Source organism: Equus asinus, chromosome 10, assembly GCF_041296235.1.
Source record: "Equus asinus isolate D_3611 breed Donkey chromosome 10, EquAss-T2T_v2, whole genome shotgun sequence".
NCBI classification, from domain to species: Eukaryota; Metazoa; Chordata; class Mammalia; order Perissodactyla; family Equidae; genus Equus; species Equus asinus.
This window is the reverse complement of record NC_091799.1, coordinates 108,468,273-108,490,272: the sequence shown is the minus strand read 5'-3', so window position 1 is coordinate 108,490,272 and position 22,000 is coordinate 108,468,273. Positions and strand designations below refer to the sequence as shown.

At 60.2% G+C, this 22,000-nt stretch overlaps 1 protein-coding gene across 1 annotated transcript in view; it reads right to left on the bottom strand.

The window, feature by feature from the left end:
• TPPP (tubulin polymerization promoting protein) overlaps nt 1-20,299 on the bottom strand; it is a 34,796-nt gene extending 14,497 nt beyond the window's left edge. The window contains exon 1 of the mRNA XM_044779534.2: nt 20,144-20,299. The gene's annotated coding sequence lies outside the window, so the exon portion shown is untranslated. The remainder of the gene's footprint in view (nt 1-20,143) is intronic.
• Between the last annotated feature and the right edge of the window lie 1,701 nt (nt 20,300-22,000).

Genomic DNA, 22,000 nt, shown 5'->3' with positions numbered 1-22,000 from the left:
CCCTTGGACCCCTCGGAGCCAAGCCCTGGACGTGAGGCTGCAGAGTTGCTGCCCAGGTGGCACCTGCAGGACAGTGAGTGCTTGTCCTGTTGCTGGACATGGCACTGCCCTGCCCAGTGCCAGTGCCCTGCCAACCACCGAGTCGGTGGGCCCAGGACACCTCCCTGAACAGTCAAAGCCCTCAGCAATGGCAGGGCCTCAGGGGGAGCACCCAGCTCAGTCTCCTGGGGGACAGGGGGCTCAGAGTCCCCTTCCCCATCACTCCTCTCACCATGGCCTCCACCCTGAGCCACACCTGCTCTGGGACCCCCCAAAACGACACCCCTCCAGGGTCCATGGTGACACCATCCTTCGGGAGGGAGATCCAGAGCCGGTCATGCTGCTGCCCTACCTCAGGGCTGAGCCTGCCGACCGGGTGCCAGTGGGAAAGAGATGTGAGGAGCATGTATGAGGGTCTCCCCAGGGGCCAGGGCTGAGCGACCTGCACTCCAGGACCAGGGTGGGGGCCACGTGTGCAGAGGGGAAGCCACCAGCCAGTGGGGCTTGTCAGGAGCTCGGGAAGCCTGCCTGAACCTGTCGACGAGTCTCTGCCTTTGGGAGGCGCCCAATCCCTAGAGCCGGGCCTGGGGCCCATGGGGCCCAGAAGATGGGGCCCCTGCTGCTCCAGCAGGCTTTGGGAGCACGGGGCTGGGCACGGATGCCTCCCCCACTGGCTGGCAGCCAGGGCATGACCAGAAACACCAGCCCCTGGCAAAGATCGGCAGTGGGTCCCTCAGAGCGGCTTCCCAGAGGAGCAGCGGTCTATGCCTCACTGAGAACCGACACCAGGGTTTAGTAAGAGGAGAGGGACTCAAGACCGAGTGCTGAGAACAAACTCTGGGTGGACAGTCAGTGCCACGAACAGCAAGCTTATTCAGAACTCTGTAGTTCACTGGAAGTCTCCCTCAAATGTGAGTTCTTAACAGCAGTTATGACCAGAGGAAGATAGTGACCTTGCATCGTAGGGGTCCTGAGTGTGGCTCTGCTGAACTCAAGACCATACAGATGAACTCAAGACCATACAGGTGAACTCAGGACCGTACCAGTGAACTCAGGACCGTACAGGTGAACTTGAGACACTACAGGTGAACTCGAGACTGTACAGGTGAACTTGAGACCATACAGGTGAACTCAAGAATCTCGAGATCCTATAGGTGAACTCAGGACCCTACAGGTGAACTCGAGACCCTACGGGTGAACTCAAGAACCATACAGGTGAACTCAAGAACCATACACGTGAACTCAAGACCCATGTAGGTGAACTCAGGACCCTACAGGTGAATTCGAGAACATACAGGTGAACTCAAGACCATATAGGTGAACTCAGGATCCTACAGGTGAACTCAGGACCCTACAGGTGAACTCAAGACCGTACAGGTGAACTCAGGACCATACAGGTGAACTCAGGACCCTACAGGTCAACTCAAGACCATACAGGTGAACTCAGGACCCTGCAGGTGAACTCAAGACGGTACAGGTGAACTCAGGACCCTACAGGTGAACTCAGGACCATACAGGTGAACTCAGGACCCTACTGGTGAAATCAGGACCCTATTGGTGAAGTCGAGAACATACAGGTGAACTCGAGACCCTACAGGTGAACTCAGGACCCTACAGGTGAACTCAAGACCATACAGGTGAACTCAAGACCCTACAGGTGAACTCAGGACCCTACAGGTGAACTCAGGACCCTACAGGTGAACTCAAGACCCTACAGGTGAACTCGAGACCCTACAGGTGAACTCAGGACCCTACAGGTGAACTCAAGACCATACAGGTGAACTCAAGACCATACCCTATAGGTAAACTCAGGACCATACAGGTGAACTCAGGACCATACAGGTGAACTCAAGACCTTACAGGTGAACTCAGGACCCTACAGGTGAACTCAAGACCATACAGGTCCCCAAAAATGAGAGAGTCAAGTGCAGCTCACGTGACCACTGGCCTGAATATTCTCAAGGGCCGTGGTCCCCCACTCGCTCACCCCCTCTTCTCTAGGATGGAGCCAGAAGTACAATTGCTGGTGAGAAAAATCCAAGACACATGACAATGGAGCACTACTCAGGGGGCAGGAGGAAGCAGACAAGATGCGTGAGGGGGAAAAAGTCAGATCAGAACTTCCAGGCTTCCCATGTTCCAGCAGGCACTACCCTCGGGCACCTACCCCTCACCCAGGTTGTGGACAGGGAGCCCGGTGGGGGCGGCGCTATCTCTAAAGGACCATCCCAGAGGACAGATGGCATAGGCGAGACAGGTGGGTCGGGTGTCAGCAGGAATCATTCCAGTGTTATCGCTGACACCGTCTCTTTGTCTGAAACAGGAGCCTCCCATGGGCTGGCCCAGTGTTGACCACGGCATCTCTCAGCTCTCAGCCCAAGAAAGAAAAGCTGCTAAGAAACTGCTAGAAGCATTAGTCAGTTTAGTAAGAATGTGCAAACCACTTATGGGAGCACGTGTATTCAACTTGGTCAACGAGGAAGAAACTGCTCATGATGCTCAAATCCTGCACGTTCTCGGCCCAGGAACACTGTGTTCCGAGAAGGGATGGCACCAAAGTGACGGCAGGGGCTGGCTGCCTCTGGATGCTGGGACCACGCACAAGTACTTTTCTGTGTTTTGCAGATTTCCTACAAGTGCTATTTTACAGATAGGGCCTGTGGGGCCCAGCCTGCGTGGGGGAGGCAGCATTCAGGGAGCCCCAGCAAGCCCGCCTGCATGTGGCAGGCCAAGCGCCCCAGATGCTGCCGATGAAAAGAATTCCCAGGAGTGCTCTGGACACTGGGGGACAGGGACACCGACTCAGCATGCAGAGCAGGTCACCTGGGAACCTCAGCAGGGACCCACCGAGGACAAAGCAGACAAGGAGAGCAGGGGCACCAACCGGCCCATGCACAGCAGGAGCCGTCAGGGCCCACTGTGCTGGGCACATGGTTCTAACAAACTGGCAGATCTGCCTCCAGGTAAATTAAAAATCAAGAAGGACTGAGTAAGTCCTGCCCTTCCGAGGCCGACCTTCCAGATGGACACAGGAAACAAACGAGATGCTCCAACTTCAGGTGACAGGAAGCACCCGAGGGGAAGGCAAGGCACGCAAGGCGGGACTGGGTGGAAGGAAAGTGGAGATCCCAGCAACAGGACGGGCAGCCTGTGGGTTACTGGGCGAGGGGACATTCTGGCGCCCGTGGGGCAGTTCAGGTTCCTCCAAGCCCCGAAACCCCACCAAGACGGCGGGCGGGTGGAGAGGGGCCGTGAAGGTTTGCGTGGGAAAGAGCAGAAAGTACACAGGTGCGGCCTGCTGCTGGATGCCCTCTGGGCCCCAGGGGAGAGCGGCCAGCCGCGCTCTAAACGTTCTGAGCAAAACGCTTCGACCTCACCGCCCCAGGCTGAGGGAGGAGGATGAGGCCGCAGAAGCTCTCGGCTCCACCCCACTCCCTGCCAACGCTCCTGCAGGCATCTGGGCTGTCGCGGGAGGGCCGCAGGAGGCCGGGACTGCAGGTAGGGCCCAGGCCGAGGGGCACCGGGGAGGGAAGTGTGGACACAGGAGTGACGATGGAGCCCACAGTGCTGGGAATGACACAGAAGGTCAGCAAGTGTGAAAAAGCAGGGTCCCCATCAACTCAACCTGGGGTCACGGCCCTGGGAACCTCCCACCAGGCAGCAGGGCAGGGCAGCTGTGACATCCGACATTTCCTCTGGAACCCCGGCCCTGAGTGCAGGGCGGCTCTGTCCGTGACGTCTGTTTGGGCCTGGAGGAAAGACTGCAATGGGGGCGTTGGTGAGGGGCGCTGAGCCCCCTGCCCTCGAGGCTGTACCCGTCGCTGGGCCATGCCACAGAGGAGATGTGGCCATAGACCCAGAACCAGCTGGGAGGAAGGTCCCCACCTGGCAGTCCACAGAGGCTGCCCACGCTCTCCCTTCTGAGATTTTCTACAAACGTGTATTATCCTAATAAAATATATTTTTAAATTATTTTAAGAAAAACAACAGAAGGAATTAGAGCCTGCTGTCAGCCAGGGGTACTGACATGGAAAGATCCTCAAGATTATTGTGGAGAAGCAGGACGTGAACAGCAGAAATACACACCCCGCTCTGGGAAAACAGCAAAAGGGCAAGGAAGAGCTGCACAGGCTGGAGCCCTGGGGAGAGAGGACAGACCGAAGGCTGGGCTGAGGTGGGAGTGGCACATGCTTCTCGGTTCTTTCAGTTCTTTGAATTGCCTCATTAAACCCAGGCGCTACTGCCAAAATGATGTAATAATGATACATTTAATTTAAGAAAAAGCTGAGAGCTCCAGTGGAGACTCACTAGAACGTGGGGCTGTCTGGAGCCCCTTCTGTGCCAGCAGAGACAGCTGCACACACGGCCGGCTGCCCAACTCCTCTCCCCGTGGAGGCCGGGGCTCCCCTCCACCTTCCTGCCCCCATGGCTCTGGGGCTGCAGGGAGTCTAAATCTTGGGTGGGGCAGACCCTCATGCCCTTCCCACCTGCCCTGCCAGCTGCTCCACCAGTAAGAAAATAAACTCGCTTAGTAGAGAGGCCCCAGGAGACACAATGCCACCCCACAGCACGCAGGGTAAAAGGGAGGACCTCCCAGCTGTGCGCCTGCACCCCAGCTGTGTGCCTTACACCCTCAGCTGTGTGCCCTGCAACACAGGAGTGTGCCTTACACCCTCAGCTGTGTGCCCTGCACCCCAGCTGTGTGCCTGCACCCCAGCTGTGTGCCTTACACCCTCAGCTGTGTGCCCTGCAACACAGGAGTGTGCCTTACACCCTCAGCTGTGTGCCCTGCACCCCAGCTGTGTGCCTCCACCCCAGCTGTGTGCCTTACACCCTCAGCTGTGTCCCTGCACCCCAGCTGTGTGCCTTACACCCTCAGCTGTGTCCCTGCACCCCAGCTGTGTGCCTTACACCCTCAGCTGTGTCCCTGCACCCCAGCTGTGTGCCTTACACCCTCAGCTGTGTCCCTGCACCCCAGCTGTGTGCCTTACACCCTCAGCTGTGTCCCTGCACCCCAGCTGTGTGCCTTACACCCTCAGCTGTGTCCCTGCACCCCAGCTGTGTGCCTTACACCCTCAGCTGTGTGCCCTGCACCCCAGCTGTGTGCCTTACACCCTCAGCTGTGTGCCCTGCAACACAGGAGTGTGCCTTACACCCTCGGCTGTGTGCCCTGCACCCCAGCTGTGTGCCTTACACCCTCAGCTGTGTGCCCTGCAACACAGGAGTGTGCCTTACACCCTCAGCTGTGTCCCTGCACCCCAGCTGTGTGCCTTACACCCTCAGCTGTGTGCCCTGCAACACAGGAGTGTGCCTTACACCCTCAGCTGTGTGCCCTGCACCCCAGCTGTGTGCCTCCACCCCAGCTGTGTGCCTTACACCCTCAGCTGTGTCCCTGCACCCCAGCTGTGTGCCTTACACCCTCAGCTGTGTCCCTGCACCCCAGCTGTGTGCCTTACACCCTCAGCTGTGTCCCTGCACCCCAGCTGTGTGCCTTACACCCTCAGCTGTGTCCCTGCACCCCAGCTGTGTGCCTTACACCCTCAGCTGTGTCCCTGCACCCCAGCTGTGTGCCTTACACCCTCAGCTGTGTCCCTGCACCCCAGCTGTGTGCCTTACACCCTCAGCTGTGTCCCTGCACCCCAGCTGTGTGCCTTACACCCTCAGCTGTGTGCCCTGCAACACAGGAGTGTGCCTTACACCCTCGGCTGTGTGCCCTGCACCCCAGCTGTGTGCCTTACACCCTCAGCTGTGTGCCCTGCAACACAGGAGTGTGCCTTACACCCTCAGCTGTGTCCCTGCACCCCAGCTGTGTGCCTTACACCCTCAGCTGTGTGCCCTGCACCCCAGCTGTGTGCCTTACACCCTCAGCTGTGTGCCCTGCACCCCAGCTGTGTGCCCTGCAACACAGGAGTGTGCCTTACACCCTCGGCTGTGTGCCCTGCACCCCAGCTGTGTGCCTTACACCCTCAGCTGTGTGCCCTGCAACACAGGAGTGTGCCTTACACCCTCAGCTGTGTGTCCTGCACCCCAGGTGTGTCCCTGTACCCCAGGTGTGTGCCTTAAACCCTCAGCTGTGTACCCTGCATCCCAGGTGTGTGCCCTGCACCCTCAGGGGTGCCCAGCATTCCCAAGAGCGCTGACTCCTCCCTGGCTAAGACCCCCCCCAGGGCACAGGGCAGTGTGTGCTGGGAGTCGAGGCCACTCAGGCATAACCAGGTGTGACGGGTGTGACCCGGCTGACAGCAGACACGCGGCCTGGTTCTCCGCCCTCAAGGTGAGGACTGTCAACAGCTCTCGAAAGCCCCAGGAGGCTCTAGTTCGGACGTATTTTAGAGTCCAGGAGCTCTCAATGCCCAGGAGGCCCAGCTCTCCGTGAAAACCTGGAGTCTCTCTCCTGAGCCTCACTCACCTGCTTCCCTGGAAAGACCCCAGCGTCTGGGATGTGTGTACATCTGGGGGGTGGAGGGCGAGGGACGCACAGAGCAGAAGGGGTCCCTGGTGTGCAGAGGCCGCCGAGGCCGAGGGACGCACCTGCGAAGTGCAACAGCAATGCCAGCAGCAGGCCTGCGGCAGACAGGGAGGTGGGACCTGCCTCCCCAGCCCAGAGCTGGGCTCCCTTGGGACACCTACTCCTGCTGGCCTCAGGGGTCCTCAGGCAGGAGGGACGAGTGATGCTTCCAACCCCTCTGGGCCACCTCTGACACAACAGCCCACTACAGACCACTCCCTCTCCAGACCCACTGCTGAGCCCGCAGCCGCTCAGGCTCAGGTGTGCAACCGGGGCCAGGGGAGGTTGCCAGAGTGCGTGGAAGGGCAGGCGAAGTGGGGGGAGCTGAGCAGGTGCCAGTGCCCTTGGCCAGGTCCTGCCTGAGATGGCCCGCGCTGACCCCTCAGGGTCAGGAGGAGGAACTGAGACAGTAGTCACACTTGGGGAGGGTGGGGCAGGCGGGCAGGTGGAATTACAGGCCAGTGGGAGGAGAGGCAGGATAGGGCTGCGGCCCCAGGGCAGCCGCAGCAAACAGAAGCCCTGCTGCACGGCCCCATCAAGACCTGGACACCCGCCCCGTGAGTGTCCGCAGCAGGGCGGGGTTGCCTCCCAGACATCAGGTGGTGCTGGTGTCCTGGACCATAACTCTCTCACGGGTTCCAAAGAGGCGACATGACGAGGCCCAGTTTATGAGAGTGAACGGGGCCCCATGTTGGAATGATTCTTCCTGGCAACCTCTTCAAGACTCGACTACCAGAAGCAAAACCTATAGAAAAGGTGACACGGGACAGACCCTGACATTCCATAGTCACAGCCACCAGGTTACCTCAGCACACAGCACCCTGACCAGGAGGAATGGAAATCCATGTTAGTGGTGGGCCTGCGACAGGGCCACGTGTGTCTGTGACCAGGGCCAAGTGCATCTGTGAGCAGGACCAGGTGTGTCTGTGAGAGTCAGGCAGTCTGAGCGGGGCCAGGTCTGTCTGTGAGCAGGACCAGGTGTATCTATGACCAGAGCCAGGTGTCTATGAGCAGGACCAGGTTTGTTGTGAGCAGGACCAGGTGTATCTGTGACCAGAGTCAGTGTCTGTGAGCAGGACCAGGTGTGTTGTGAGCAGGACCAGGTGTCTGTGAGCAGGACCAGGCGTGTCTGTGAGCAGAGTTAGGTGTGTCTGTGAGCAGGCCAGGAGTCTCTATAAGCAGGGCAGGTGTCTCTGTGAACACAGCAGGTGTGTCTGTGAGCAGATCCAGGTGTGTCTGTGAGCAGGGCAGCACTGACAAGAGCTCTGTGCTCTCTTGGTCCGCCTTCCTGGGGCAGGACATGGGTAAGCCCAGATTGTAAAGATGGGTGTGCACCTGCTTTTGCAGGTGTGAATGCACCGCCACTCTTGGGCTCCCCCATGCCTACTCAGAACGTGGCCTCAGCAGCTCATTGATGATGCCCCACAGCTCCCACATCCTGCCTCCCATTTACACCCCTACCTGCAGGCACTGCCTGAAATCTGCCCTGGCCAGTGGACCCACATCTGGAACTCAGCCCCCAAGGCCCCTCATGTCCTCCCTCTTACCTCTCCCGAGTCCTCTGGTGCCACTGCCCACAGCATGCCCTCCCCGTGGGCACTGGGTACATAGGGATGGCCAAGCCGCGCTGGAGGAGGTCACGTTGACAAGCTGTGCTAACACTGGGGTGAGGGGCCAGGGCTGTCGACCAGAGAGGGGCAGGGTGGGGGCCAGCAGGACACACGTGTCTGGGAGCCAGGACCTGCCACAGGTGAATCCTGGACTCACACAGGACGCCTACCCCACTCACCCTGCCATCGCCCTCCCTGGCAGCTGTGTGCTCCCCGCCACTGCTCCGTCTCCCTGAGAACCTCTGCCCAGAGCAGGAGTGCAGACCAGCCACCCCGGGACCCCTCTGGGACACACTGGGCCCACCAGCCTCTCCTCCCCAGGAGCCTTCTCTGTCAGGTCCCCCTGCCCAGGGTCCTGCTCAGACCCTCAGGAGAGGCACCTACTGCGGGACATGCTGAGTCCCAGGGCTCATTCTCAGGGAGACGCCCGCTGTGGTGTGGCTGCTCAGGCCTCAGGCGCCATCCTGCTTGACCCGGCAACTCTGAGCCTCCCGGCACTCAGTCCTCTTCCTGGGGGCCCAGCCGTTACCCCCCACACCCAAGCGACCTGGGCCGCTGCATGAAGGGACGTGCGTCCCCCTCGGAAGTCTTGCAGGAGTGATGAGGGCCAGTCTCTGCACCACGGACGTCTGGATTCCCCACGAGCCCGAGAGGCAAGACGTTCTCTGCCAGATAACCAGCTCGGGCATCTGACCAGTGCTGCAGCCACGACTCCTGAACCTTCTGGTGGCGGATGTGGTGCGGACTTCCCCCAGGAGCAGCCCCTATCTGAAGGGAGCGGCCAGCAGTGACTGAGGCCTGCAGGTCACGTGGGGCTGCTCCTGCCCGAGCTCCGGGAGCAGCTGCCCGTGACCCCGGGTGCTGGAGGGCTGACTACAGGCAGGCACTTGGTTGGCACTCTCGTCCTTGACCTCCTTCCCCAAAGGCAGAGCGCGGAGTCCGGGGGCCTTGGAGCCCATGGGGTGCAAGCTGGACTGGAGAATGGCATGTGGCTGCGGCTCTCTGTGGAAATGAGAGGTGTCTGGGCCAGCGAGATGTTGCCACAGGCCCTGCAGGTGGGACAGGGCTCCCTGGAGAGAGGGCATCAGAAGGAAGCTTCTGGAGATGCAAGCCCAGGGGTGGGGCCACTCCGGCTGTCCTGGAGCTCCCGCTCAGTTTCCCATCCTCACTCCCACGGGGCACCACCCAACCCACACCTCAGCTGAGCTGCTCAGGGTGGGCGTGGTGCTACCTGCGGCCTCTGAATCTTTATGCCCCGGCTGCATGCACGGGTAGCGCCCTCGACCAGGGCAGGGAGCTGAGCCCAGGGACCATCGTGGGTCCCCTGGTGTGGCCTGAGGCCCAGCGCCTGCACTGAGATCCCGCTTCTGAGCAAGAAAGCTCTGGAGCCTGGAAATGCTCGCACTCTGGGATCTGACTGAGCTGGCTCCTGCCCAGACCTCGCCGGAGTGCTGGAGTCTCAGGGCTGACTGGTGGCCCGGGAGCACCTCTGGCGACGGGAGAGCGGCGAAGGAGGCCCACGTGGGGGCCAGGCCGCGTAGAGAATGCTTACCAGACAGCAGAAGACTCTCAAAGGCAACCCAGAGACTCTGAAGAAAGTGTACAGAGGAGAGAGGTCAAGGGAAGGGCAGGAGCCGGGCGCCTCCCGGCCCCTCGAGGCCCCGTGGCAGGCAGGCCCTGGGACCGGGGCTCCACTAGGGCCTGGTCCAGACGCAGACTTAGGAGGCCGAGGGGGTTGAGGGAATAATGGCCGCAGCCCCAAACAGATCCCAAGCATGGCTGCTCCGCACACTGGGTCCCAGGCCCGGGCCCTGAGCTCCGCCAGCCCCACCTTGACATCCACCAAGGCCATTCCGGTGCACGAGACACTCGTGGCTGAGGTGATGTTGGGGGCAGGCAGTGGACAGTAAATTCAAAAGACCCTGGCAGCCCGGAGCCCAGGGGCAGGGACGGTGTCCCCTGCCCCGCCTCCCCCTCCTCACCTGCGCCAGCCGCCCAGGCCCAGCACAGACGCAGGCCCCACCGTGGGGTCTAGGAGAGCCCGGCCCTTGGCGCTGCCCGAGAGGAGACCCCCGAGTAAACGCCTGAGGGAACAAAGGCCATCAGGAGCCCCCGGGCCACAGGGCTGGCCTGGCACAGCCCTCCCCCTACTCTGCATCTTCAGCTCTTGATTTCAGAGGCCATTTGAGTACAACCCAGCCCTTTGGCAACTGTTCACATTTTTAATTGTAACTCGGCCCCTGCGCGGCAGCTGCCCTGACTGACACTCGATGTGAATGACATTCACTCGATGTGAATGACTGCTCGTCCAGGCTGAGGGCTGTTCCAGGCAGTGAGAGCGCCGGACCCCACCAGGTGGCCTCTTCTGGGCCCGCAGGCTCCACGAAGCACCCTCTCTGGGCCCTCCCGGTGGCGTGCGGCACACCTGTCCCCTCGGCCGCCACTCAGGTCCTGGTCCTGCAGCCTGAGGCCGCTGGTCCAGAAAGGTGCAAGGGACTGGGACTCTGGCCCTGAGGCCTGGTGTCTCTGAGGGTCTCAGGCTGTCACCGCCCGCAGAGCAGCCTGGGGACTAAGATGGCACCACGCAGCTCTTCCCAGATGTGAGGGAAGGCGGAGCAGAGGGCAGCTGTGTCTTCCCCCTACACCCGGCGACTGTCCCCCACCGCCCGCTGTGAGCGCAGCACGGACCCTCCCCCAAGCCTGGACCTAGGGAACTGCTGCGGGACAGGGGGACAGGCTGGGAGTGGGTGGCAGCGGCCAGGCCGAGGGCAGGCCCGGGACAGGCTTTGCTTTCTCCAGAAGACGGCCTCGTGGGCCCAGAGCCCTCCCAGGAAGGGAAACCGAGGAGGGCAGGGGATGCAGTGGGGTGGGGGCATCTTCAAGCCCCACCCACCCGTGAGGACACGAGCGTCGCCCTCCCCTGCCCCTTGGAAGAACTGGCGTCAACAGCAGACACTTCTCTGGGTCACTGTGAACCCAGGGATTTCGGGGACCTGCCCAGTCAGGGCCCCTCGGCCTCCTGGGACCCCCGAGCCGGCGCTGGTCTCCCTCAGTGGGTTCTGTATGAAATCTGAGCACACCACCGGCCAGGAGCAGCCGTGTGGAGTGTGTTTGCACATGGATCTACGGCATGAGAGCTGTGAGGGTCAGAGGCCAAGGGAGAGCCTTTCAGGCGAATGGCGTCCCCCGTTCCAGAGGAGCCTCCCAACCGATGCTGGTGGACCGGCGTCAGGGGGCCCGGAGCAACCACAGAAACGCGGGAGCAAGGCTCGGCCACTGCCTGTGGCTCACAGGCCTGGCCCCACTCAGGGACCCTCAAGCTCCTCAGAATTAACTCACATCCCTGCCGCTCACCGTCTGGGCCAAACGCTTTTTCTAAAACATCTCACAGGACGTTCCACCAACAGAGCACTCGCATGCGTCCCGCCACAGAGTGGACTACAATGAAGATGCAGGGACATGGTCCCGGGATCCACGTTTTATGATCCGGCCGCCCAGACAGACGGAGAAACTTCCACTAACAGACGGACGTCCACCACGCCGGGGTCTGACACCCACCTCCTGCTGGAGTCGTGCGGTGATGCGATGAGGACACAGGTGGAACCTTCTGGTGGCTGATGCCCCCTCAGTCAGTCAGCACAGGCGCCCTCCCCCACAAGTTCCCTATGGGGTCAAGCAGGCTCCCTATGCAGAGGGCAAGTGTAGTGGGGTGAATGGTGGCCCCGGAAAAGGAACATCAACGTCCTAACCCTTGGAACCTATGAATGTGACCTTGTTTGGAAAAAGGGTGTTTGCAGATGTGATCAAGCTAAGGACCTCGGGATGCGATCGTCCTGGATTCCGGGTGGCCCTGAATCCAACGACAAGTGTCTCTGTAGGAGACAGAAGACGAGGGACTCAGACAAGCGCATGTGATAAGAGAGGGAGAGAAAGAGTGACGCGGCCACAAGCCGGGGAGCACCTGGAGCCCCGGGAGCTGGAAGAGGCAGGAAGGACCCTCCCCTGGAGTTTCCAGAGAGAGCACGGCTCTGCTGACCCCTTGACTCCAGACTTCTGGCCCCAGAATTGGGAGAGGACAAATTTCTGTTGTTAAGCCACCGATCTGTGGTCCTTTGTCACAGCAGCACCAGGACTCACACAGCAGGCAAGGCCTGAGGAGAAGCATCCCTCACAGAGAACAGCACATGCAAGGGCCCAGAGGAGGGGAGCCATCTGATGCTGGCACAGAGAGCCATCCAATGGGGGCAAGAGTGGGCAGAGGGCCAGCCAGGGCTGGATTCTGGAGGCCCCTGGAGGCGACCCTAAGCTAGGAAGCGCTCTAAGTAGGGGACTGCCATAGGACACCTGTCCTCAAAAACAACTGTTCTGGTCTCAAGTAGGAAGTACTGGGCAGAGATAAAAATGGGTGCACATACAAGGTACAGGGTGAAGCACATAAGACCCTCGACAGGAAGTCTGTTAATTCAGGGAGAGGTCGGACTGCATGCACATGCCACATGGCCTCTTCCAGACTGGGGCCGCTCCACTGTTGGGATGGCTGGGTCTCAGATGAGCCTGCACAGCCCTGTCCTAGGGCAAGGTGGCTGGGCTGGAGCAGCCATGGAGTGCAGCACGGAGAAGCCCAAGACCAAACAGACAAGAACAGCAGCCGAGGGCAGGTCCTGAGCCTAGAGAGAAACGGGAGTTCGCTCCACCCAGGCAGGCTGCAGCCGTGGGGCTGAACACAGATGCAAAAGTCCTAAACAAAATAGTAACAAGTGAATCCAGTAATAGATAAATAGGGTCAATACTTTACAACTGAGTCCAGTTTATGCCAGGAATGCAAGGTTGGTTTAATGTGAAAATGAATCAATGTAATAAATTCAACACACTAACAGAATAGAGGACCAAAACCATCGCATCATCTTAACAAATGCAGACAAAGCATTTGATGGGATTCAGCATAAGAATTTTTAGCAAATTAGAAAAAGAAGGAAATGCCTTAATTCGATAGAGGTACCTACAAAAAATGACAAAGATCTCCACACCTGAAATATTGAAAACTTTTCTTTTCAAACTGGGGTAAGACAAGGACACAGGCCTGCCCTCCTGGCCTCTAGTCACAGTGTCAGTGCAGTAAGACAAGAGGAAGTGAGGATACAAAAACTGGGAAGGAAGAAATGAAACACTCATTATTCGCAGTTTCTCTGTGCATAGACAAAATCCAAAGAAATACCAGGAAAATTATTAGAATCAATAAGTGATTTAGCAAGTTTTCTGGATACATAGTCAACATACAAAAATCTATTTTATTTCCATGTAGCAGCAAAAAGAAACAATATGAGGCATTTAGAAATATGCCATTTAAAATGTCACCAAGAGCACCAGCCCTGAGGACCCAGCAGTTAAAGTTCGGCGTGGTCGGCTTTGGTGGCGGGTTTGGTTCCTGGGTGTGGAACCACACCACCCGTCTGTCAGAACCCATGCTGTGGCAGTGGCTCACATAGAAGAAATGGAAGGACTTACATCTAGAATATACCTCTACGTACCAGGGCTTTGGGGAGGAAAGAAATATCAGCTTAATTTAAATAAAATAATAAAATAGCATGAAGAACTATCCATTACCCAGGAATAAATCTAACAAAAGATGTCAAGACCACTGACACAGAAAACTATGAAGCATTACTGAAAGGAAAAGTGTAAGGAATTATATTATAAACATGGATTGAAATCCGAATATGCAAAGATGTCAGTTATCCCTAAATCCATCCACAGTTTTCATTTAATCCCAAGAAAAATCTCAACAATTTTTATGTCTGGGTATCAGACAAGCCGAGGCTACAACACATATGTGCAGGAGCACAGGGCGCAGACTAACCAAGTGATCAGGAAAGAGCCAGATTTGCTCCACTGGACGCAGAGATGACGTAAAGCGTGGGAATGAGCGTGGTGTGGCGTGTGGTGCCGGTGTGAGGAGAGCGACGAGCCAGCGGGCCGCCCAGCCCCACAGCCCCCAGCACACACAGATGCCACGTGCAACAGCGGTGGCCCTGCAGAAGAAAGCGGAAGAGAACGTGCTCAAAAAAGAGAAAACGGACTCAACACTGCCAGTCCAGGCATGTGGCGGACCGAAGCAGGAGACACAAAATAACTAAGCTTCAGGAAGACAACGCAGCAGAGAATCTGATGTCCCTGGAGCAGGGAAAGAGCCTCCACACAGGATGCAAAAATCGCCCTCCTAAAGGAAGAGACTCTAAAATGGCACCAGATTAAAATTAAGAACTTCTGTCCATCAAAAAATATCATTAAGGGAGTGAAAAGGCAAGCTGCGAGGTAGGAGGAGACCCCTGTAACGCGAAACACCAACTGGCCCCTCTCCAGTCTGTGGGGAACCTGCAGATCGACCAAGACCAGAAAGGTGGCTGCAGAACAGAGCGGGAGGCTCTTCGGGAACAGCACATGCGAGTGCCAGGAGCGTGCAGGCAGTGTGGGCCCATGAGCATAATCGGATGCGCAAATTGAAGCCAGAGGCTGACCCTCCCACGCCCTCACCCCGAACGAGGGCCTGCGCTACCCGAAGCCCCAGGAGCAGAGAGCTGCCGGGACTAATGGTCTCGGCCACTTTGGAAAACTGCTGGGCGTCATGGATGACTGAAGATGTGGACGACCAAGGACCCGACAGAAAAGCCTCCACAATGCCCCAAAGGACATCACAGGACGACACGCAGCCGCCCACCACAGCCAAACACAGAAGTGACCCCGACCCCCACCGACCCCACGCCCACAGCGGACAAAGAGAAGGCAGCGGGCTCTGGAGTGGACGTGGACGGACCGGCTGCTCAAGGTAGCAGGGACGACGGCGCAGACACAGCAGCGACGGAACAAGCCGGCACAAGAGAACGTGGGCTGTGATCCCACAGACATGAGGTGAGGCACTCAACCAGTGCCTGGGAAGCGCACTTGGGTGGTAAGACCACAACAAAAGCAGGTGTCCCCCCAGGAACGGGACAAGAGCAGCCGCACACCTGGGCTGAGACAGGTGGGCAGGCACCGCCCACGGGGAGGCGACCTCTGTGCTGACGTCTAAAGGGACAAGAAGCAGTGGCCTTGGAGACCTCTGGGGGCCAAGGATTCCAGCGAAGCCTGGGATGGGACAAGCCTGGCAGGTGGGAGATGAGGCCAAGGTGAGCTTTCTGAAACACCATCCTCCCACGCGGCCTCTGTCCACAGCCGGCTCTTCACTCAGACACGGAGGCAGCGGGCATCGGCAGGCGCACTGAGAGCGCCAGGGCCGGGCCGCAGGCAGGAGGGAGCAGACGAGGCAGAGGCGCCGGGGCACAGGGAGCAGACACCTGTGGTGGGCTGTGGAGAAGTGGGACCAGGTGTGCAGAGAGGAGAGACAGACCTTGAGAAGGACAAGCATGTGCCATGGCTCACCCGTGAGAACTCGGCAGACGCACCGTGGTGCCCACGGCGGGTGCGTGGGAGGAGGGCGAGGTCAGGTCCCAGGGCCTGGAGTAGGGGTAGGGCTGCTTTGAGAAAGCTTCCCGAGGATGAACCCTCCGCCACGTGCAGGGAGGGGTGGGGGGTCCTGGGGGGGGGAGGCCGGCTGCAGCAATTCAAGCAGAAAGCAAGGACGGCTGGAAGACACAACGGCTAGGGTGGAGACAACCGCAGCAGAGGGGAACCTACCTGACCGCCAGGGTGCTGACAAGGGCCGTGACCCCCCAGACACCAGGGATAACGCAGCCTCGGACCAGGCAGACACCAAGTGGAGCAGCCTGGCCAGCGACAGCCAGGACCAGGTGCAGTGGGGAGGCTGGCCCATGGGGCATCTCCCGGAAGAGGTGGTCCCAGCCACCAGGAAACAAGAGCGGCTGGCCGTGGAGAGAAGTCCTGGGGAGGAGCAGGGACAGGAGGGACTGGGCGGCGCCTGGCCAGCGGGGTGGGGTGTGAGGAGAGGACGGGACTCAAGGACTTGAGGTGCACTGGTGAGCAGGCCGCCGGTGACCACCGAAGGGTGCAGGTCAAGGGCACAGGAAAGCACGGAGTCTGCCACGAGGGGTCCTCAGAAGCATCCAGAGAAGGGGCAGGCTGTACTTCAGGGCAACGGCGGCCCTGCCTTGCTGCCCCCACATGCCCCCTCCTCTGAACCTGGGGCACTTGCGCAACAGCCTCCACCGCGGACACAGCAGGAGGGACGCCTGACTGCAGAGCTCACCTCACAAGGTGACACTTCCCTCACTCAGCTCTCTCCTGGGACCTGTAGCCAGAGCTCCCTGAACTGACACGTGAGGGGTCCTGTTCCCTGAAGCCTGCTTTCTGGAGAGACCTCACCAGAGACAGAGGAGCCTCCGCAGGGCCTGCCGGGCGTCAACCTAGCACGTGACGGAGCAGAGAAGCCTGGGAGGGTCCCGCCCAGCGAGGGCCAGGGCATCAGAGACGGCTGTCCCTGCCACGCCCTGCGGGGTGGCAGATTCGTGAGCAAAGCCAGCGCTGTCACTGTCTTGAGCCCAAGGTTTTGGGGTGGTCTGTGACACAGCCTTAGATGGCCAGAGTGGGGCTGAGGGTCAGCGAGCAGGCAGTAGCGTGCACAGCGCGTCCACCTTGACTGGGGAGGAGGGCGTGGAACACATTTCCCATGGGCAGCTCGCGACTCAGAGCCGGGAGCTTGCTGGAGGCAGACACAAGGGACATCTGAGTGAAGACCGACTCTGGGGCCGGACCCATGTCCGCAGCCTCCACTCCGTGGAGCTCAACCCGCCGGCCTGGCTGGTCCCTTCCCAAGTGGAGACGAGACAGCAGTGGGTGTGAGGCCTGAGCGAGGTCACCTGGAGGATGCTGGCTGTTTTGTGACCTTTCCTCTGGAGCCAGAGCTTCCCAGGGTGGAGGGCACACCGGCTCACCTGGCACCTGGCAGCTGTTCAACAGACGTTTGTTGAACAAATCGGGGGACAGGGTTACAGGATGGGTCCCCAGGAAATGTGGCCCAGGGCAGGGGCGCCACGCTGAGCCCACATGGGATGCCCCACTTATCAGGCCAAGCAAACCAGAGACTCGGGCACCCTGGGGACACGGGGAGAAGCTGGCCTCGAGAGGAAGGCAGGGGTGCGAAAGGGCTGCAGGTGGTTCCCCGTTTAGGCCTGAGAAGTGGTCAGGACCCACCTTCCCTTTCACAAAGCTGATTAAAAAAGGAAAAAGCTGGAATGAGCGCCCAGGGCCAAGGAGAGCCGCTCAGGCCTCCCAGCACATGGGGGCTGACAAGACGCCGAGTGGGGAGCAAGTCAGAGCACCGCGGTTTCCTCGTGCTCTGTGAAAGGATTTTTGCGTTTCTTCACCAAAGAAGGGACTGTATTTGGAGGTTTAGACACTGAATTACAACTCACAGTTGAGAAGTCACTGCACGCCACTGTGCAGTGAAGGGGCAGCCCTGGAACCTGAAAACAGCCTTAATTCCCATCAGGAAATGAGATCTGAGACTATACCGCGTTCCTGTGGGGAGCTGCCCTTCCCCCACGTGCAATTCCGGAGGCTGCTGATCACAGAACCCGCATCCTCCCCTCGAGCCCAGCAGGGCCACTCAAAGCCACGCCCAGGACCTGAGAGGCAGACGCTGCACAGGAGTGTCCCTCTCTGAAGAGGTGCTGCTGAGCCGGGATGTGGTGGGTGGGGGCTGTGGAGCAGGCATGCCGTGGTCTGGGATGCTGTGGGTGGTGACACCGTGGCTTCCTCCCCATCCAAAGAGGAAGCTGTTCTCCCCGGGAGGGGCTGAACAGTGGGGAGACCCCACATGGGGAGCGGAGACCACGTCTGGGCCCCAAATGCAGCTGGGCCCCACCCAGGCATCTCCACTCTTTCCTTTCCAGTAAACACCTGTTGCTTAAGCAGTCGGAGCTGGGTGTGTGTCGACTCTCCTGCCTACTCCCCAAGTCTGCCTGGTCCAGGGTTTGCCGGCTCAGGTGGACTTGGCACTGTGCCCAGCACCCTGGGTCCAGGGCGGTTTCTGGATGGCGCCAGGCTGGGCTCAGGCACTGACCACATGGCTCGAGGAAGACCTGACACTTCAAGGAGCAGCAAGGCCCCAAGATCCCCAGATGGCATCTCTCGTCCATGCTCCTCCCGCCTCACCAGCAACATCACCAGCTATAAATAGGCCTGGCTCTCAGTCAGCACAGCCTTTCCCCGAGGAAGCTTTTAATTCTCAGCTTCTGCTGCAGGGAGTGTCCCCACTGCCCACCGGGGAGGGAAAACCACGTGGACGCTGCCCCTGAGGATAGTTTGGCTGCTCAAAGATTTCTCTTAAACCTCAATCAGTGATGACGATTTTAATTTTCTCTATGAAATTCTCCTGTGATTTGCACATTTCCCACAATGAGCACTGTATATGGTTAAAACAGTATTTATTGCAACTTCAAAGGATTCAGGAAGATCAGCCAAAAGACGCCGGGGAGATAGGAATACGCGAGTGCAGCTTCCTCTAATCTCCAGCACTGGCAGTCCGATGGCTGGGAGAGGCTTTTTAATGTAGCATTTAAACTATGGTGCCTTTCTGAACGACAGGTCCCTTTGGGGACCTTGAGAGCCACAGACCCTTTCCCCAGGAGAAGGCACACACCCTCACATGGCACGCATTTGCAGATGGTCCCAGGAAGTTCACAAGCACCACCTCCACAACCCCCATCCCCAAGCCCTGCGATGCCGACCCTGTGATGGGAACAGGGGCTGGTACCCAACACACATTCTTGGAATCCAGTTCAAGGAATCTGGCAAGCTGTCTGTCTCACAGCCCCCCTCAAACTCCCATTTCCTGTCTGTTCCCAGCTCTCCTCCTCGGCCCTATCCCTCCATCCCCGGATGTGGTCCCAGTGCAAAGGGAGTTCAGGTCAGGGGCCAGGGGCTGGCCAGGCTCTAGGGAGCACCCCCACCCCCAGCTTGCCCTCCCTGAGAGGTCAGCCCTGGAGAGTCTGAGAGGCAGGCTGCAAGGGTCCTTTTATCAGCGTCCCCCAGGGACCCGGCAAGTATCTAATAAATGCCAGGCAAATTAACCAATAAACACGCAGATGGATGACAGCACAGTCAGCTTATCCTAAAAGGTGTCTGATCTTCAGCGAACACAGAACGTCCATCAAAGCAGCAGCCACTGGGAAGGCAGAGGAACAGATTTTCTTCCCACCTAATTTCAAGCCTCCCTTTACATAACTGAAGCCGCAGAATAAAGGGTTTCTCTGGATCCTCCTTCGAAGGCGGGCTCTGCTCTTCAGAGGTGTGTGGAAAAAAATAGACTGGCAGCCACCCTCTTTATCTTGATGTCTGGGTTATACCTCACACGCGATAAGAAAACGTAAGACCCCTCCAGGGAAGCTCCTGAATTTGCACACCGGAGGCCTGACTCTCACCTGGGATGACGATGGTGACGTTTATGACGGACCTAAAAGGCTGGGGACCCCGAGGGGGGCGGCGAGTCCCTGCCGAAGGATCACGCGCATTCTGGGCCCTTTCTGTGGCCCTGGGTCTCCTAAAATTCGTGCTGTAGAACAGTGGCTTCATATCAAATCTTCTAAGCCCTAATTTCCCACCGCGTCGCTGGCGGCCGCCACCCCAGGCCCGGACGTCGGTAACAGTGTTTATGTAGCTGGACGTGGGGGGGGCCGGGTTGCGGCGCCCGGAGGGACCGGGCGTCCTCTGCCGCGTTAAGCACCGACGCGAAGAAAGGCCACAGCGCCTCATTTGGGGCCCAATTATAAACCTGTCCTTTGCACCGCCCCACCCCGCCAGGAACCCCGCGTCCCCACACCCGCGCATCGACGCAGCGCCGACCGCCCTGCAGCCCAGGGGCACGGGGCGCACGGACGCGCCGGGCCCGGACCTGGCAGGGGCTCGCGGGCGCCCGGAGCTGGGTCGCGCGTCCCCGGCCGCGGGCGCAGGTGGCAGACAAGTGGGGGCTGGGGACCCTGCGCCCCGGGGGCGCTCTCCGCGCCGCGCCCGGACGAGCCCTGCGGCGGCTTACCTCGGAGATGCAGCGACTGCAGCGGCGGCGCCTCCGCGATTCCGCCGCGCGACCCGGTGCCCAGCGGTGCGCTCGCGCCGCCGCCCCCGGACCGGCCCCGCCCTCCGGAGCCCGGCCCCGCCCCGCTCCCCCCCGCCGCGTCCCGGCCCTCCCGGCCCCGCCCCGGCCCCCTCGGCCCGCCCCGCGCGCTCGCTGGCGGCCCCGCCCCGGCCTCTCCCGCCGGGGGCGCGCCGGGCGCACGGAGGCCGGTCCGAGCGCCGCCTCTGCCTTACAAGGCCAGCGCTGCGCAGGCCCCGCGGCTGCCGGCCCCGCGCGCAGGGGCGTGGGAACGCCGGGGGCGGCGCCTGTGCGGCAGCACCTGGCCCTCGGACCCCGCAAGGCCGGCGCGGTCCCCTAGGGTCCCCGCAGGGCGCGGGTGGAGGCGATGGCGGCGGCGGGGGAAGCTCCGCAAAGACGCTCGGGCTCCACGGGGGCGCGCAGGCCCGGGCGGGGATGGGGCCGCGCCCGAGAGTCTGGGAGCACGGGAGTGCGCGGCGGGCGCCCGGGCCCCGGGGTTGGCCGAGGCGGGGAGGCGGGTCCGTGCCGGCACCGGGCACCGGGCCCAGCTGGGCCTCCTTCCCCGGGGGACAAGCAGCGACTGCGTCCCCGCCCGGCCCCAACTCCCGCTTGAGGCCTTCGTTCTTCCTGCGGACGGTGAGGCCGCCCCTGGTCACCTTTGAGAAGCGGCAATCCTGAGCGCCTCTCCAGTTTCTCCTCCTTTCTCTTTTCTCGGGGACACCTGCTGCCCCGTCCCCACCAGGCCAGCGCTGCGGTGGGTGCCGAGCGGGTGTGCTGGAGGCAGGGCGGGTCCCGGCCGTCTCAGGAGGTGGCTCAGCAGGAGGTTCTGAGGTCGGGGGTGACCTGGAGGTACTGCCTGCAGAGTGCTGGGACTTGGGGTGCAGGGTCTCCCGCTCCATTCTCCAGGGTCCCTCCGTGGAGCAGGAGTCCTCAGGCGTTGAGAGGCACAGCCTCCGGGGAGACGGTGGCCTTTAGGTCACTTCCAGCTTCATTGCTGTGGTTCTCTTGGGGCTGGCCAAGGGACCCTCCACTCCAGCCTCTGTCCCCCCCTTCTGGCTGCAGAACCCAGCACTCCATCTCTCTCCTCACTCTCCCCCGACAGACCCCCCCAGGCTCTGCCCTCACCCTCCCAGCCACAGACCCCCCCCCCCCCCCCCCCCCCCCCCCGCCCCCAGGCTCTGTCCTCACCCTCCCAGCTGCAGAAACGCCGCCATAAGCATACTTCCAGGCTCTGTCGTTGGACCCTCCGCCCAGGCTCTGTCCTGCTCTCAGCATCTCATCTGGATCAGAAGTGCTGGCAGCAATCAGTGTGGGAGCACAGAGTCGGGCTTCACCTCACATCTCAGTCAGGTCAGGGAGCCCTGCAGAGGCAGCAGGGGAAGTTGGGGTGCTGGACCAGAGAAGGGGCAATGGGTGCTGGCCATCCACAGACCGCCAGCTCATGAGTGAGAGGACTTGGGCTCTGACACTGGGGAGCCGGCACAGGCAGGCTGTGGCTGTTTCTGCCTGCGCCCCATCCCCACAGTGGTCCTGGGCCTCCACCCTCTGGCTTCTACTTCCACTCCAAAGTGTCCCGAGATGGGCTTCTGTCTAATTTTGGTTCTCCTGAAAAGTTCCACACTCAGAGACCAGGCCTGCCCAGGAACTCAGAGTGGAAAGAACAGGGGGCCTTTGTGGTCGTCCTGAGGCCCGCTCTGGTCACTCATGTGTCTCTTTTGCCAGGTAGGAGCTGAGCTGCGCCTTCTGTGTCCCGAACGGCCCCAGCACTCCTGTGGGTGCCTGAAAGTTATTACTAACAGT